The sequence below is a fragment of the Tenrec ecaudatus genome, chromosome 2 (genome assembly GCF_050624435.1).
Source record: "Tenrec ecaudatus isolate mTenEca1 chromosome 2, mTenEca1.hap1, whole genome shotgun sequence".
NCBI lineage: Eukaryota > Metazoa > Chordata > Mammalia > Afrosoricida > Tenrecidae > Tenrec > Tenrec ecaudatus.
This window is the reverse complement of record NC_134531.1, coordinates 126550555-126566100: the sequence shown is the minus strand read 5'-3', so window position 1 is coordinate 126566100 and position 15546 is coordinate 126550555. Positions and strand designations below refer to the sequence as shown.

The following is a 15546-nucleotide window of genomic DNA, read 5'->3' as shown; positions in this document are numbered from 1 at the left end:
GAGAGCAGGAAAAGGGAGAGCATAAAGCAAATGAGGACCGTGTTTGTCGAAGGTCAATGGAAAAGGAAGTTCCCCAGGAGATGGACTGGCACATGGGCACAACAGCGGACTCAGTCATAGGAAAAGACTGACTTGAAAGGGCACTAGGACAGGCAGTGTTTTGCTGTGTTGTACAAAGGGCTCAACAAAAAAGCAAATATAAGGGAATATTGTGAGTTAAACCACCACTGAAGTCCACACTTGACATGGTAGCCCGAGGTCTGCAGTTCAAACTCCCTGGCAGTTTCGACAGAGACAGGTGAGACCGTCTACTCCCATGTAAGATTTCCAGTCTTGGAAGCACTTGGGGAGCAGTTCCATTCTGTCCTACAGGTTGGCTGTAAGTCAGAATGGACTTGATGGCAGTGGATTTGGTTTTTTAGTTTGGTGATTATAATTGGGCATTCAACTTTTCTGTAGGTTTAATTTTTCAAAATTAGTCATGATTAATAAAAAAACAAAAACCCAAATATAAATATTTGCTGTAAGGCCCACTATCTTGTCTGGAGGTCTTGCCCACGTATGGATTTATGCCTTTGACCTCCCAATACTGTGTCCTCGCCCTCACACACACAGCTCCTATTTCACTGACAGCACTCTTTTGGCCTCTAGGCAGTCTTTAAATTACACACAGTTAGTTCTCACATGTGTGTTCATAAGTCAGCATTTGACACGCAGAACACATTTCTTACAGAAATACTCATTTATCTGGCCAGCCCCTAAAAGGCCTATTAAAAGAATAATATAGCTGAATATAAGGAAAGTTTAAAAATTTTTATAGAAGAATTTAAATGTAAGACACATCAAACTAGAGTCAATTTAATTTTTAATTAAATTTGACAATCCAGTGATATTTCTCTAGAACGACGAAAGGCCTTCTTTGCGGAGATGGGTTCTTGCTGGAATACCAATTATATGTGAAAAGTGACAACTGAAAATTCTGTGAAAAATATAAAACTTACACTGATTGACTTTTTAAAAATGGGCTGCATTTTATTATATTAAAAAATATGACCATAGTATCATTATAAAAGTTTCAAACACAACAAAAATTCTGCTTTGCCTCTCTACACCAAAGCTTTCTCTAGAGATAACCATCACTGCCAAAGGGCCACTCATTTACTTAGATAAGTACAATGGACTGGGTGTATTTTGCCACATTCTGTCCGTGCCATTTGACAACGTGCCTTGTTAATTTAACATTTTGCCCCAGAGTGTTATTAAAATTCCCTGCCAATCAATATTTTATAAACTGTAATATAATTGTACAATAAATAAAAATAAGCATTTTAAGTCAACATTCTTAAACAATTTGAACCAGAACAAAAAAGACCTAATGAGAAAAGTATTAGGTAAGGGTTCACAAAGTCAAAATTATTTGATATAAACCCCAATTCAAAAACTCAATCAGGACAATAAATGCACTACGATCCCACTTTGTCTGGAAAACAAGCACATATCAAACCAGCGCCGCAGAGAGGTGAGAGAAGGAAAGCAGTCTTGAGGTGCAAATTCATATATTCTGCATTCTTGCATTTTATTTCTTAATTTCAAAGAAAGCTATTGAAAGGATATCTAATGGTTCAAAAACCCACAAAATGAAGTACCATTAAATTTACTGCTTAACTAATTAAAGCTCTTTTCTTTACAAAATATAATAATAAGCTATGCCTTTAGAAAGGAAAACTCTGGGGACATAATGTTCAAGATTAGGCTGCAAATACATGTCAGGGCTTAAAAAAATCATGGAAAATCAGAATGAAGGACGACATTGACTCTGCAGCTATGGGAGATGGACATATTTGATCAGAGCACACGGGAGCAGATGAAGGGGCAGGAGGAGAGAGTAGAGCACAGCCTGGCCCACCAGGCCTTGATGATGATGTTCCTGAGTAGAGCAGCCAGTCCACAGAGAGAACAACATGGCTGGCCCTACTATGAGACATGATGCCCCTCAGTGACTAAGGGCGATACAGGGGACAGCACCGGAGACACAGTGTGGGAATTGCACCTGACCTGATCCCACCACACCGAGGCAAATCACTGGGGGAGTGCAGCGGAACAGCAAGGGAATGGAGTGGCAAGGTCCCCAGGGAATGCTGAAAGTGGACTTTGGGGCCAGGGCGTGGTGCCCCAACAGACTGGACTGGAAAACGCTCCTAAGGGCCAGCAAACGATCCCTGAACTAACTACAAGCTTTTCTCTTGTGAACTGTTTTGTTCTGTTCTTTTTCAGTGGTTTGTTTTGTTGTCTGGTTGTATACTGTTGCTTTGTTTTCCTCTGTCTAGTTTTCGTGCATGTTAGTGACTCCACAGGTCTGTCTGAATAGGACAGGCTGGATGAACTATCTGGATGAAAAACAACGGGACCGACAGTTCCGGGGGGACTTGGGGTAGGGGGGTAGGGGGGGTAAGGAAGTGGTGTTAACAAACCCAGGGACAAGGGAAAAACATGAGACCCCAAATGGTAGAGAAGGGGGAGTGGCAGGCCTGGTGGGAAATGATCAAGGGTAAGGTTGCTTAGAGAAGAGGTATACTCTAGCCCAGGTGGCGATGAAGCATGGTAGTAGGGCAGAAGGAAGGTCAAGGGAGATGGAGGAAAGAGCTAGGAGTCAAAGGGCATTCATGGAGGTCTAGACAAAGACATGTACATGCAAATATATATAGGAGGATGGGGAAATAGATCTAGGTGTCTATATTTATAGGTCAAGTATTAAGGTGGCGGAAGGACCTTGGGCCTCTACTCAAACACTCCCTCAATGCATGAATACCTTCTTTTATTAAATTGGAACTCTATGATGCTCACTCTCCCAACACAACGGCTGGAGCCAAAGTGGGTGAACAAGTAAATGTGGTGAAGAAAGCTGATGGTGCCCGGCTATCAAAAGAGATAGTGACTGGGGTCTTAAAGGCTTGAAGATAAACAAGCGGCCATCTAGCTCAGAAGCAACAAAGTCCACATGGAAGAACACACCAGTCTGTGTGATCGAGTGGTCCCAAAGGGATCAGTTACCAGGCATCAAAGAACAAAAAATCATATCATTGACTGCACACCTCCATGATAGGATCGCTGAAGACAAATGGGTGCATAAGCAAATGTGGTGAAGAAAGCTGATGGTGCCCGGCTATCAAAAGAGATAGTGTCTGGGGTCTTAAAGGCTTGAAGGTGAACAAGCGGCCATCTAGCTCAGAAGCAAATAAGCCCACATGGAAGAAGCACACCGGCCAGTGCGATCACGAGGTGCCCAAGGGACCAGGTATAAGGCATCATGCAAAAAAAAAAAGATATAAGTGTGTGTATGTATGTGTATATATGTGTATATGTATATATGTACGTGTATATATGTATATATATATCATATTAAATGAAGGGGGAAGTGCAGAGTGGAGACCCAAGGCCCAAGTGTCGGCCAATGGAGATCCCCTCATAGAGGGGTTTAGGAGAGGAGATGGGTTACTTAGGGTGTGAGGTAGTATCCATGAAGAACACAGCTTTCCCCCAGATCCTGGATGCTTCCTCCCCCCAACTGCCATGATCCGAATTCTACCTTGCAGGGCTGGATAGGACAGAGGCTGTACACTGGTATATATGAGGGTTGGAGGTACAGGGAATCCAGGGTGGATGATACCTTCAGGACCAAGGGTGTGAGGGACGATGCTGGGAGAGTGGAGGGTGAGTGGGTTGGAAAGGGGGAACTGATTACAAGGATCCACATGTGACCTCTTCCCTGGGAGAGGGACAGCAGAGAAGGGGGCGAAGGGAGACTCCGGATAGGGCAAGATATGACAAAACAACGATGTATAAATTACCAAGGGCATATGAGGGAGGGGGGAATGGGGAGGGAGGGGGGGGGGGGGAAAAGAGGACCTGATGCAAGGGCCTTAAGTGGAGAGCAAATGCTTTGAGAATGATTGGGGCAGGGAATGTATGGATGTGCTTTATACAATTGATGTATGTATATGTATGGATTGTGGTAAGAGTTGTTTGAGTCCCTAATAAAATGTAAAAGAAGAAAAGAGAAAAAAATGATTAGGGCAAAGACTGTACAGATGTGCTTTATACAATTGATGTATGTATATGTATGAAATGTGATAAGAATTTTATGAGCCCCTAATAAATTGTTAAAATAAAAAAATCAGAATGACAAGATAATGGCGTCTTCACGGGAATGTTTTTTCTTTTTAATCATTTTACTGGGAGCTCTTACAGGTAGCGTAACATTCCACCATTCAACGACATCACGCCCAGGAGTTTTTTGAAGCTGGCTCATACACACTTTTGACACATCCCAGAGCAGGGAACCTCGTACTGACAGATGAGGATGGATAGGGCAGGAAAATCACCATTTTGCCATCATCATTACAAAAACAAGATTCAGGTAAAGTTTTCAAAATAAAATGAAATAAACCCCCACTGCCATGGAGTCAATGTTGACTCACAGATGCTGTAAAGGACAGGAATTCCCCCCAAGAGTTGCCAAGGCTGTAACTGTTTATAGGAATAGAAAGTCCTATCTTTCTCCAGAAGAGCAGCTGGTGATTTCGAACTGAGGACCTTGTGGATCACAGCCCAACAAACATGAAGTCAATGTTGACTCACAGATGCTGTAAAGGATAGGACAGAATTCCCCCAAGAGTTTCCAAGGCTGTAACTGTTTATAAGAATAGAAAGTTCTATCTTTCTGCAGAGGAGCAGCTGGTGGTTTTGAACTGAGGCCCCTGTGGATTACAGCCCAATGAATAGTCACTACACCTCCAGGGCTCCATTAAGAGTCATTAAGACAGCCCACGTGTTACTTAAGAATAACATGTAAGAATAGTAAACCCATAATGGAAAAAGAAACATCTAACCAAGTGGTCAAAACTCAAAACAAAAAACCAAACCACTTCCACTGAGTCGATTCCAACTCATAGTGACCTTACAAGACAGAAGCAGAACCGCCCCTGTGGGTTTCCGAGACTGGAACTCTTCACAGGAATAGAAAGTCTCATCTTTCTCTTGCAAGTGGTTTCAAACTGCTGACTTTGTGGTTAGCAGCCCAATGCATAACCAGTAAGCCACCAGGGATCCCTCGCTTAGTCAATTAGGGATAGATGGACACTATCCATGTGCCTCCGGATGTGGTACCTTGAGATAAACAGAGCATCAAGCAAGGGAATACTCGAGCCCCAAATGCACTGCCTGAATCTACCCATCAGGAAACATCAGGCAAATCTACATTGAAGAGCAGTCGATAAAATAACTGGCCTGACTTCTAAAAAAGACAATCTCATGAGAGACAAAAGAAGTCTGAAGAATAGTTTCAAATGAAAGGAGACTAAAAAGACATGACAACTAAATACAATGTGTGATGTCGATCCTGTACTGGGAAAATGTACTCGGAAGGACATTATTGGGACAACTGAAAAGTTTAGACTGTAGGCAATAAAATCGTGTCAATGCTAAAGTTCCTGAATGTGACAGTTTTGCTGTGATTCTAGAAGAGATTATTCTAGTTCCCAGGACATACAGATACTACGGACATGCTACCAGGAGAGACCAAACCCTGGAGAAGGATATCATGCTTGGTAAAGTGGAGGGGCAGAGAAAAAGAGGAAGGTCATCGATGAGATGGACTGACACAGTGGCTGCCACAATGGCTGAAATCCAATAACAATGTGAGGCTGGCGCAAGACCAGGAGGTGTTTCACTTTGTGGTTCACAGGGTCACTATGAGTCAGAACCACCGAGATGGCACTTTTCAACAACAGAACAATAACATCCTCGCTCCTCAAAACTTTAAGGAGCCTTGTGGAGCAGATTTGTCCACTTGTATCATTGGCATTGTTGGATTTGTTGACTACGGAATGTTGACTGTTAATCGAAGTCAGATGAAATCCTTGACCACCTCCATCTCTTCTCCATTATCTATGGGTCCAGTGGGAAGAATTTGGGTTTCTTGCACATTGAGTTGCAACTCGTACTGAAGGCCGCTGCCCGTGCGTGCTTTTGATCCTAACTGCAGCAGGCAAGGTTATGTTGTCTGCCTATCCTAGGTAGTTTACTAAAAATTAATTTCTAAAAGTTTACATTTTTCCAAGTTAACAAATCAGTTCCACCTCACAGCATGCCTAACTAGCGTTTCGGAGACTGTACGCCTTCATGGGGGCAGATGGCCTCATCTTTTTGCCCTTGAACCATCGGCTTTGCAGAGAGCAGCCCAAGCCGAACTCAAAGTGCCACCAGGCTCCTTAATCAAGACTGAGCTATCACCAGGATGTTAAAGTGTCTCCTATACACTACAGCCACACACACACACACACACACACACACACACGCACACACGCACACAAACACACACATGCAAAACCATACTGCTAACACCCCTAAGATCAACCACTTGTTTGGGACAGAGACCTCCTCACGGTCACACCTCAGCACTTTTTCTTACTCCAAGCCCAAGCCCAGAACCATCGAACTTCAGTCCTTATCCAAGACGTACTGATTCTTTAACTGCCTGATCATCAGTGAAATCAGATAAAAGTAGAGCCACTTGGTAGGGTGTGAGTCTGTAAGCCACCCAAAGTCCTAGAAAAATGCATGAGATCAATTTTTTAAAACATTTTATTAGGGGCTCATACAACTCTTATCACAATCCATACATATATCAATTGTATAAAGCACATCTGTACATTCTTTGCCCTAATCACTTTCAAAGCATTTGCTCTCCACTTAAGCCCTTTGCATCAAGTCCTCTTTTTGCCCCCTCCCTCCCCCCACCCCCCTCCCTCATGAGGCCTTGATAATTTATAAATTATTATTTTGTCATATCTTGCCCTGTCTGGCGTCTCCCTTCACCCCCTTTTCTGTTATCCGTCCCCCAGGGAGGAGGTCACATGTGGATCCTTGTAATCGGTTCCCCCTTTCCAACCCACTCACCCTCTACTCTCCCAGCATCGCCCCTCACACCCCTGGTCCTGAAGGTATCATCCACTCTGGATTCCCTGTGCTTTCAGCTCCTATCTACACCAATGTACATCCTCTGCTCTATCCAGACTTGCAAGGTAGAATTCAGATCATGGTAGTTTGGGGGGAGGAAGCATTTAGGAACTGGAGGAAAGCTGTATTCTTCATCGGTGCTACATCGCACCCTGACTGACTCATTTCCTCCCCTAGACCCCTCTGTGAGGGGATCTCCAATGGCCGACAAATGGGCTTTGGGTCTCCACTCTGCACTTCCCTCTTCATTCACTATGGTAAGATTTTTTTTTTTTATGATGATGCCTTATACCTGATCCCTTCGACACCTCGTGATCACACAGGCTGGTGTGCTTCTTCCATGTGGGCTTTGTTGCTTCTGAGCTAGATGGCCACTTGTTCACCTTCAAGCCTTTAAGACCCCAGACACTATCTCTTTTTACAGTCGGGCATCATCAGCTTTCTTCGCCACATTTGCTTATGCACCCGTTTGTCCTCAGTGATCGTATCATGGAGGTGTGCACTCAATCATATGATTTTTTTTGTTCTTTGATGCCTGATAACCGAGTCCTTCGGAACCATGTGATCACACAGGCTGCTGTGTTCTTCCATGTGGGCTTTGTTGCTTCTGAGCTAGATGGCCGCTTGTTTATCTTCAAGCCTTTAAGACCCCAGTCACTATCTCTTTTGATAGCCGGGCACCATCAACTTTCTTCACCACATTTGCTTGTTCACCCGCTTTGGCTTCAGCGGTTGTGTCGAGAGGGTGAGCATCATAGAATGCCAATTTAATAGAAGAAAGTATTCATGTATTGAGAGAGTGCTTGAGTAGAGGCCCAAGGTCTTTCTGCCACCTTAATACTAAACCTATAAATATAAGCACATAGATCTATTTCCCCATCCTCATATATATATATTTGCATATGTACATGTCTTTGTCTAGACCTCTATAAATTTCCTTTGCCTCCTAGCTCTTTCCTCTATTTCCCTTGACTTTCCTCCTGCCCCACTATCATGCTCCGTCCCCACCTGGGTTACAGCTATACCTCTTCGTTACGTTGCCTTACCCTTGATCATTCCCTACCAGGCCTGCCACTCCCACCTTACCACCAATTTGGATCCAATGTTGTTCCCTTGTCCCTGGATTAGTTAACAGCACTTCCTCAGAGATCAATTTTAAAAGAACAATTTCAAGTCCACGCTAAAAAAAATGGGTGCTTTTCGTAGATGAAAACTTGTCAAAGACTGATAACTAGAGATTGAAAAGTAGGGAAGGGAGAAACTACTGCTCACAGAACATGAGCACTGGAAAATGATACAAAAGGGGGGAGGAGTCATAAGGATACTGGACAGTGTGACTCCGCCCACCACGGGCCAGGCTGTAAGCAACAGGTGTGTGCTCCACATGATACCCAGAGGATGGGCTTGAGGACGGGAAGGGCAGCAGGCAGGGAAGAAGTTTTACCACAGAATATTGGGAAGCCCCCAATACAGGAGCTGGCCCCTAGCAGACTCTGCCCCAACCCTACAAACCCAGCCTTCCTTTGTCCTTCCACTGTCCCTATCCCTTTCAAGGATAGCCGTCACCTTTGCTTTTTAAACATGAACTGCTTCCTCATTTGCCTCTAAATCCTTTCAAGCACTCTCATTTCAAATATGACTTTTTTTATTTACAAGAGCATGCTTCTGAAGTGGCCAATGGGTCAATAAAATTTATGCACCTACCCATTACAATCATTAAAAGTCACATTAGTATGCATTTTGTTTAATGCGATGGGGATACATTTTTCTGAGATTTTTCTCAGAAAATCTTCAGATTTTTCTGTGTATAAGTCTATATGTATTCATTCAGAAAGGCTACGTACCCACCTTCCATGGGCACACGCTCTGGGCAGCCACACCCAACAGTCTTTGGCACCTGTTTTTCAGCAGCAACTGCCAAGCTCTTGTGAGAGCCTGACCGTTGCTCCTCACAGGTCCCCTTTCAGGAAACTCCCAGCAGACTCACCTCTAACGTTTTCACAATCTCTACTGCTTACTCCACAGCAGTGGAGTTGGGATTTTTCTGTTTGCTTTAATTGCTTACTTGGTGTTACTGAAGTTCAAGGTGACGTGTGCTGTGGCCATGATCACAGAAAACGGACTTTACTGGAAGAAACGTATTGTTTTGTCAGATAAAGAAACAATCGAGGGCATTTCAGCAAAGAAGTCGAGGGAAGGTTCAGAATTCAAACAAGACCAATTCATTCTTGGGGATCAGAAGTCCCCCTTTAGCTGAGGATAGGCTAGAAAATTCTCTCTGATCTGAAACTTCTTAATTCCAATTTCATAAGTTAAAATGAACATTTAATGTATTCAAGTGAGTAAATCAAACAGTGTCTGTTTAAGGCTCCAACACTAAATCTGCTTCCCCTACAGGACCAATGAAATGATCCCAGAACATATTTATCAACCCACCCAAGCAAAGTCCTAATGTGTGAATCAATGATGTGACAATCTTGAGTAATAAATTTCTGACAGTTCTGAAAGCTTACTGGATGCATTAACACCCTAATGTAATGCTCAAGCATTAACAGAAGTTCATAGAATTACGGCAGAAGCTAACCATCACTAAAGCAACCAATTAATCAAAGAAAATTTCATTTTCGTAAGGGAAAAAATAAAACAGCAATATTCTGCCAAGTATGACACTGGTCATTTTAAAACACATCTCGAGGTTTAACTCAGCGTCACTCACTCAAGAACAGAGAGGGTTGCTACCGTATTCGTGGCTGTGCGTAACCAAGACGGAAGCCTTTGCGTACAGAGAGCCCGCCACAAGTCAGAAGCAGCTTCCATTTTGATAGGGCGTGCCATTTCGAGTAGTAATTTGAAGTAAGTGATTCTTAACCTTTCTTGGGGTCACAGATAGAAAAATGTGAAGACCTCTGGGAAACATACATAACGTGCACTCAAGATCCGGCACGCAATTTCAAGAGTAGGAGCCTTTATTGAAGCACCATTACCTCCCACCTTTTAGAACACCCAGGAGCTACTGAACCCATCCTGAAGCAGCCTGTGGGGCTGACCTGATTCTCTCGCCCGCCTCGACCCGCCCCGGCTGTCCCCACTTCGGGCTCTCCCTTTCCCCGGCCCTTCCATCTGCTCCAGCATCCCCTACACTCAGCCTTCTCCCGCTCTGCCCACAGTCCCCCAACTTCTCCGCCTCCTAGTTCTCCCTGGTCCCTCACCCCACTTCCTTTACTGGAAAGAAATTGTGTGTTTGGGGAGGACCCATTAACTACATTTTTATATTACCATTCATAATGTCAAAGGCCAGCGGGCTGAGTTTTATATATTATTCTTCAAGAGAGAGGGGGACAAAGAGCCAGGGAGTCAAAACAACTGGCTGTGCCAACTGGAGTGGCTGTGCCAGGCCACTAGCCAGGAAGGAATCAGCACAGCCGAGACCATGATTCGGAAACTTAGCCACGAGAACTGTGCAAAGTTCATTTTTCTTCTCTAAAGCCCCCTAAAAAGAACAACAAACTAACAAAAAACTTGTTGTGATAAAGAAGAATGAAAGGGGAAAAAAAACAAACCAACAACAACACGAAGAAAAGAAGTAACTAATTGAAATCAGTCCCTTAATATTGTCTTCGAATTTTTACCGGGTCAGTCCCAGGAAAGCATGGTCACGGTGAGAGGCTTCCAGGGACACGCAGAGGCCTGAAGCCGCCCCGCAGTGGAACTAGAGGGCCCGGCACAGAGACCAGGACACGAGATATGTCCGTGCTGGACCGAGGTCAGGAGGCCAAGAACATGTCTCTGGATCCATCCGGCACCCAGCTCACCCTGACGTGGGGCTGAGTCACTCGCCTGGAGAAAGTTAGTGCACTTGACACGCTGCTCCCGAAGGCCAGCCCTGTCCCCGGCTGCCAAATACTGTGCACCGGGATGGAATGACGGTGCAGGACAAAGGTTAGCACGCGTACATATTCTGCGGGAGGAGGAAACAGAAGCATCGGAACACTGAATTCAACACGAGTCTGCCCCTCCAGGGCATCTTATAAAACTCCCAATCTTGGTACTGCAGGTATTACTTGCGGTGAACTAATTCACAATGATACACATTTTAATTCACTTAAGACAAAAGTCTGTGGAGCGGCACTCTGTAAATTCTTTCATTTGCCGTCTGCTTCCTCTAGGACAAGCACTGGATACATACTTCATTCTGTTTAATCCTCAAAGTAACCATATGACATAGTAATTATAACCCCACTCAACAGAGGAGAAATCTGAAGCAGAGTGGAGTTGACTGAACTGCCCAAAGTGGAGCAAACTTAGTTATAAAGATGGAATCTGAACATAGATCTTTCTGACATCCAAGTTTTTCGGCTTCTCCATCCTGCAGGTATATGGACCGGTCCCCTGGGTATGGGTGAGAATGCAGACTCCGACCCTGGAGGTCTGGGCCGGGGCCTGAGAGCCTGCATTCCTAGCATACTCCCACCGATGCTGCTGGCTCAGGGACAGCATTTGGAGGAGCAAGAGGCAAAACCACTAGATGTATCCAACTCCACACTGCTGTGATTTCTAAAAGTTGAGACAGCCACCAATTTTAACAACGTTAAAGACAAACAGTATGTTTTCCACACTATGCAGTGAATTTCTTTACATTTGGAAATACAACTCTATTGCCTTCAACCAATGTTGAAAGAAATAAAAATAATATCTAATTCTTCCATACATGCTTCAGTTGTCTTCGCCCAGAAAAATCTCCCTCTCTCTCTTTCTCATGTCCAGTGCCCACAAACCAGAGGCTTCCTGTGTGTCTAGCAGGGAACCGTCAGGCTCTGTTAAAATTATTGTACGCTGATAGCAGCAGGGACATGACAAATCGCAGGCCAAGAGTCAGATACCACGGAATGTGTTCCAGGGCTTTGGGGGCAGGCCCATTTGCAACCAAATGATATTGTGTGAGGCTGGCGTGCTCGGTGCATGACAAACTGATGCAATTTCAGTGCTGTCTGCGGGCCAGGGGAGATTTCTCTGATGGTGGTGGTGGTTAGTGTACAGAATTGTGCAGAGTTCCCAGATCTGAATCACTTGGGGCTTGAAAGGGCTTCACTTGACAAGCTACAAATAATTACACTCTACTCTTTCCATTGGACTCTATTATTTTGCCCCCTTTATCTCTAGGATTTGAGCTTTTGTGAACAAGCAAGGTCGGCTTCTATGTTGACCACAACACAACAAAACATTGTTCTTCCCTGATGTGATAAATAAAAAGAGGCCCTGCAGACTTAACATTTTTATCAGACCCATTTTCCACTTTTACAGGCAAAAAATCCACTTCAGTCCCTGTTAGAAGGGTTGAGCTGGAGCAGGCAGGAGGGTCCATGTGTCGTCACTCAGGGATGCGGTCCAGCTATCTGGTTTTTGTAAAAGCTCATTTGAAAAATGGGACACTGATCCTTGGACCCTAGCAAATAAAGGGCACGTGGCCGATAACTTTTACAAGATTTCCACGTCCCTTCTGCCCCCTCTCCCTGCTCGTTCTATCAGCCTCTTCATTCAGATGTTCTTAATGAGAAAGTTTTCCCAACCTTCTATACGGTTAGAACAAAGGTGCCTTATGTCAACGGCATGCATCTCAAAAACACTAGACATTTCGGTTTCAACGCTTCAATTCCATTTGTAGATGTTTTTAAAGGCTGTACACCCCACTCTAAAATGGCCCCTGAAAAGAATATATGAATTACTATTCTCTGTATTATAAGTCAATGTAAATGTTTATGATTTTTAATTCTTTTTTAAGAGAAAAAACAAATTTGAAGAAAGCAGTATCTTTATTTGAATTCTGATCTCAAATAACATTTCACAGAGTTCTACTACCTGGAGAGAGATAGGTAGATAGACAGGTAGGTAGGCAGGTAGATAGATGATAGATAGATAGATAGATAGATAGATAGATAGATAGATAGATAGATAGAGATATCCATACACACACATACATACAGAGATATTATATCTATACTTACATATATATGTGTGGTGGCGGGGGGGGTGTTAATCACAAGGTTAACCATTTGAAACCACAAAGTGTTCAGAGGCAACAACCTGAGGCTTTCTGCTCCATAAAGAGCTATAGTCTCAGAAGCCCACAGGGAGTTCTACCCTAAAGAACAGGGTCTCTAGGAGTCGGAGTTGATCCATGGGCAGTGACGTTTAAGTTGTTTTGTTTTTGTTGTTTAATATATATGATGATTATCAATGGTTCAAATAAAATATTCTAAACATTTTATTTATAATTTAGCTTATTTCTTGAGCTGCAACGAGCCTTCTCTGTTCACATTTTGCCAACAGTCCCAGGTATAGAATTTCATCCAGCAGAATTTACTTCGCATCATATGTCTCCCTCACAAAGCAGGGGTTTTGCAACTATTTGGTTATAGACCCTTGCCTCATGCATAGGCGCACTCAAGAGCTAGGGCTTAAGGTTTGAAATGTCCAAAGAAAGATCTGGTGAACAGATGAACAATGGAAGGAAACCAGGGAGGAGACAAGCCAGTCAGAGTGCAGGGTAGCAGCGATGAAACATACAACTTTCCTCTAGTTCCTAAATGCTTCCTCCCCACCACCCTCATCTATCATGATCCCAATTCTACCTTACAAATCTGGGTAGACCAGAGGATGTACATAGGTACAGATAGGAACTGGAAACACAGGGAATCCAGGACAGATGATCCCTTCAGGACCAGTGGTGAGAGTGGTGATACCGGGAGAGTGGAGGGAGGGTGGGGTAGAAACGGGGAACCAATTACAAGGATATACACATAACCTCCTCCCTGGGGGATGGACAACAGAAAGGTGGGTGAAGGGAGAGTCGGACAGTATAAGATATGACAAAATAATAATTTATAAATTTATCAAGGGTTTGTGAGGGAGGGGGAAAATGAGCTGATATTAAGGGATCGAGTAGAAAGCAAATGTTTTGAGAATGATGATGGCAAAAAATGTACAAATGTGCTTGACACAATGGGTGGATGGTGATAAGAATTGTGCAAGCCATGCACTGTTCGTAACCTGTTATCAGATTTACTGCTCACGGGTTCCATTCCAGGGCTACAGAAATTCCCAGAATAATATAAGACTGACAACGTGTCTGTCTGATTTTATATTTAGGAGACAAAGGGGAAGAAAAAGAATTGTGTGAGCCCCCAATAAAATGATTTTTTTAAAGGAAGGAAACAAGTGAAATGTTGGGCAAACTTCGAGCGCTGTACTGGTAGCACTTTCATTTCAATGAATAAAGTTTAGTGAAATATAGAAATTTCAAAATATAGAAATACAGACAAGGCTAACAAAGACTTTTGGTTTTAACATCACACACACACACACACACACTCACACACACACACACACACTCACACACACACACACTCACACACCACCACACACACACACACACCACACACACACACACACACACACACACACACACACACACACACACACACACACACACACACACTCACACACACACACACACACACACACCACACACACACACACACACACACACACACCACACACAACCACACACCACACACACACACACACCACCACACACCACACACACACAAACCACACACCACACACAAACCACACACCACACACACACCACACACACACACAACCACACACCACACACACTCACCACACACCACACACACTCACACACACACCACACACACACACAAACCACACACCACACACACACCACACACACACACACACACACACACACACACTCACACACCACACAACCACACACACAAACCACACATCACACACACACACTCACACACCACACACACACACACTCACCACACACACACACAAACCACACACCACACACACACACCACACGCACACACCACACACACCACACACTCACACACACCCCACCCACACACTCACACACACAACACACACACACACTCACACACACACATACAAAACCAGAGGGCAGCAACATGGTATACATTCAAATCATAACAAAACGCCATCTTTTTATAAAAGATCTGCGTTGTACTATGTATCACATGGGCCTCCCAACCCTCCCGCAAAAGGGTGAATTGGCGCTACCTGCCAACACAAGAATATAAAATTTCTTCCCTCAAAATCCGAAAACTTTGCCAAGTGACTACAAAGTAGCAATATGCAATTGAATCATTTCACCTTGCTCCTAATTGAAACTGGGGTGGTGTTAGCAAAAATTAACCAAAAAAATCAAAAATCGGGCTTCAGGGAAAGGAAGCGGACATGTTTGTTTGGAGCTGAGCTATGGGGTCCATTCTGAGGAAGAAGGAAGGCTCCTCGCTGTTAGAAGAACTGAGGATACTGATGCCATCGAGAAAGCCGCGAGCGGGCGTCACTGCTGTTAAATAATTACTGTCGGTGTAATAACTGTGATTACGCAAGCAGCTAACACATTAAATGTCAACCATGAATTAAGGACTTTAAATATATTATCTCATCTATCTTCGCATCACCTTCTAAAAT

The 15546-nt window shown here is 43.8% G+C and overlaps 1 protein-coding gene and 1 non-coding gene across 5 annotated transcripts in view; one reads left to right on the top strand and one right to left on the bottom strand.

The window, feature by feature from the left end:
• SNX24 (sorting nexin 24) overlaps positions 1-15546 on the bottom strand; it is a 187714-nt gene that overhangs the window by 144200 nt on the left and 27968 nt on the right. The gene's annotated exons all lie outside the window — the stretch shown is intronic.
• Positions 14049-14172, top strand: LOC142441606 (small nucleolar RNA SNORA54). The gene has a single exon (XR_012782972.1). It is a non-coding gene; the product is annotated as a small nucleolar RNA SNORA54 (small nucleolar RNA).